At 44.6% G+C, this 3782-nt stretch overlaps 1 protein-coding gene across 1 annotated transcript in view; it reads left to right on the top strand.

The window, feature by feature from the left end:
- The window catches only part of LOC109918255 (PH and SEC7 domain-containing protein 1-like), a 163179-nt gene that overhangs the window by 119767 nt on the left and 39630 nt on the right, over positions 1 to 3782 (top strand). The gene's annotated exons all lie outside the window — the stretch shown is intronic.

Genomic DNA, 3782 nt, shown 5'->3' on the forward strand with positions numbered 1-3782 from the left:
TGGATAAGCTAATCTGTCTCTCTGATGCCTTGTACCAGTTTTGCAAAATTTACAATGAATTGCTGAAAATTTTAACAAGGGGGAGTCTTTGGATAGGCTGGAATTATTTTCTTTGGGACAGAAGAGGATAAGGGGAGGTCTGATTGAGGTGTATTTCCTTATGAAATGCCAGGATAAAGTGGATAGGAAATTGTCTCAGCAGAGAAGGACCATCTGGTTCATCAATGTCCGTCAGAGAAGGAAATCTGCCGGCCTCCACGTGACTCCAGACCCACAGCAATGTGATTGACTCTTAACTTCCCTCTGAAGTGGTCTTTCGAGGCCAGTGAAGGCAAGAAATAAATGCTGGCCTTGCCAGTGAAGCCCACGTCTTACACTGGAATGAAGAGAACGAATGACCACTAACACAGAGATGGATAGAGATCCAATGTTACTGGCAGGAAGATTAGAAAGGAACTGACAAAGAACTTTTTTCACCCAGAGGATGGTGAGGGTCCAGCACTTGCTGCCTGAAAGAGTAGTTGAGGCAAAAAATCTTCATTTTAAAAAAAAAACAAATCCTCTGAAGTGGGGAATTTGCTAAAATTTATAGGGCTGCTTACCAAAATGGGATTAGGCGTGATAGCTCTTTCTCAGTTATTAATGGGCCAAATGGCCCCTCTCAGTTCTGCACATTTTCTCTACTTTTAAATAAATCCATTCCCACACTTGTGCTTTTTTTCTTATAGGAAACAGCCTGAATTCCTCTAAACAGGCTTTACTCTCTATATAAATAATGTTATTCCTTATAAAATGTCATTGTTTCTGTATTTCTACAATTCAAGGTTATTCTTCCTACCACAGTCCCATGACTTTTCTAGGAATTTAGGAAATAGGAGCAGGAGTAGGCCATTCAGTCCATCGGATTACCTGGATCTTAACTGCTCTTTTACCTCCATGCCATTGTTCTGTGCTAACCCCATTCTGTATAGCTTGGCTGTGCAGAGCTCTGCATTATTTTATCATCCTAATTTTCACTGAATTCTGTACTCAAGGGGTTATTGTTGAAACAGATTGTTCAGCAGAATCTTGAATTGTTGTAGGGACTGGGTTCAGACACAAACGTGGGGGAGATTGAACACCTTAGACACTGGGGAGGGAATTATGTAGAAATTATAGCATGGGACCAGGTTGTTTTGCTTGAAAAGCCCATGCTGGTAGTTAGCCTCACTCAACCGTAGACTATACCTCATAAACTTACCCTATTCAGGCATCCTTTCATTCCCTCTTTCCTTCATCCATGACTATTCTTAGATGTTACCATGGACACGTGGATAGATTATGGCTAGGCAAGGATATTAACGGCTTACAAAGCCTTCTCTAACTGCTGAAGACCATTTCATGTAGATACCCCCACAATGCTATCGTAGAAGGAGTTCCAGGTTTTTAACCCAGTGATACTGAAGGAACGGTGGTATACTTCCAAGTCAGGATGGTGAGTGGCTTGGAGGGGAACTTGCGGGTGGCGGTGTTCCTATATATTTGCTGCCCCTGCCCTTCTGGGGGTGGAGAAGGTTCGATCTAAGGGCCTTGATGAACATATGCAGTGCACCTTGTAGATGGTACATACTGCTTGAGGGTGTGAATATTTGTGGCAATTAATTGGGCAGCTTTGTCTTGGGTAGTGCCAAGGTCTTCAGTGTTGTTGGAGCTGCACCCATCCAGGACAATGGGAAGTATTCCACCGCACTCCTGAGTTACGCCTTGTAGGCTAGGCTTTGAGTTGTCAGGAGATGAGTTACTCGCTACAGGATTCCTAGCCTCTGACCTGCCTTGCAGCCGGAGTAGCTAGACCAATTCCGTTTTGGGTTAATGTAAGCCCCAAGATGTTGATAGTGGGGGATTCAACATTGAATTCGACCATTTGAATGTTGAGGAAAGGTGGTTAAATTTTCTCTTATTGAAGATGATGATCGTTGCCTGGTAATTGTGTGGCACTCAGTGTGACTTGGCACTGGCCAGCCCAAACCTGGGATATTGTCCAGATCTTCATAAAATAGTTTTGCTATCCAATGCCAAGCTATTTGTATAGTTCTGCTTCATTCACTGACTTTGCTGCTTTTCACAACTTCACCACCCTTTGTTTAAAAAATAAATTCAAATAATTTTTCCTGCTCTCTGCTCTAAACCTCTTGCATCTGATTCACTTTTCATTCTAAGTCCCGCAATCACTGTGGAATGGTTTGGTTCTGTCCATTGTGTGCTGTCCCTCCATAGTATTAAGCATTTCCAAAATATCTCATAATCTCTCTTCTAGCAAAATAAAGCCTGTAGGAATGGCTCAGGTGCAGAATGTTGACAGGAGCAGAGGAGAACATTTGGCTCCTCAAGGTTGCAGTGTTCAATAAGATCATGGTTGATCTAATTGTGCTCCCGTCTCCACTTTCCTCTCTGCCCCATAGCCTTTATCTCTGGTGTATATTAAAAATCTAACTCTGCCTTGGATAAATTTAAAGAACCAGCCTCTACTGCCTTTTGAGGAAGAGAATTCCATACTCAACTGTCCCTCTGAGAGCAAATGTTCCTTTCAAAGGGAGTCCTCTTATTTTTGAACTATATTTAACAGGAAGGTGCAAACAGTGGCATAGTGGCAATGTGACTGGACTCGGGGTTCAAATGGTTGCAGATCCTGTCAGGCCTTCTGGTGGGTTTTAATACAATGAGTTAAATCTGAAATTGAAAGCTGGTTTCATTATGGTGGCTATTACAGCAAATGTGTGGTTTTGGACGGCACGGTGGCTCAGTGGTGAGCACTGCTGCCTCAGCGCTAGGGATCCAGGTTCAATTCCAGCCTTAGGGCATTGTCTGTGTGGATTTTGCACATTCTCCCTGTATCTGCGTAGGTTTCCTCCCACAGTCCAAAGTTGTGCAGGTTATGTGGATCAGCCATGCTAAATTGCCCCATAGTGTCCTGGGATGTGCAGGCTAGGTGGATTAGCCAAGGTAAATGCAGGATAGAATGGGTCTGAATTGGTGCAGATTCAATGGACCAGAAGGCCTGTTTCGGCACTTTAGGGATTCTATGACCATGACAGCCATTCCTGTAGAAACCCTCCTGGTTCACTAATGTCCCAAAGGGAAGGAAATCTGTCCTTATCTGGTCTGATTTACATGTGACTCCAGACCCATGACATGCAGGTGAGTTGCTTTGATGGCTTGCTTTGCGATGTGAAGGTGCCACCTTTCCGACCTCTCTTCCCCCTCCAGTGGTGTAGTGACCCCCAGGTTAAACTCGCCATCAATCGTCTCTACTTCTAACAAGGGAGCAGTCCTCTGGGCCTAAGGCAATTTTACCTTTCATTGTGATTGAATCTTAACTCACCCCTGAAATGGCCCAGCAAGTCACTCAGTTCAAATCATTTAGGGGAAGGGTTACAAACACTGGCCTTTCCAGCGAAGCCTACATCCCATGAAACAATAAATATTAGGAAAAAAAAAGGAGCTGTATAGCTGAGACAACAAGGTGCAGAGCTGGATGAACACAGCAGGCCAAGCAGCATGATAGGAGCAGAAAAGCTGACGTTTCGGGCCTAGACCCTTCTTCAGAAATGGGGGAGGGGAAGGGGGTTCTGAACTAAATAGGGAGAGAGGGGGAGGCGGATAGAAGATGGATAGAGGAGAAGATAGGTGGAGGAGAGACAGACAGGTCGAAGAGGTGGGGATGGAGCCAGTAAAGGTGAGTGTAGGTGGGGAGTTAGGGAGGGAATAGGTCAGTCCAGGGAGGACGGACAGGTCAAGGGGGC

Source organism: Rhincodon typus, chromosome 34, assembly GCF_021869965.1.
Source record: "Rhincodon typus isolate 14 chromosome 34, sRhiTyp1.1, whole genome shotgun sequence".
NCBI lineage: Eukaryota > Metazoa > Chordata > Chondrichthyes > Orectolobiformes > Rhincodontidae > Rhincodon > Rhincodon typus.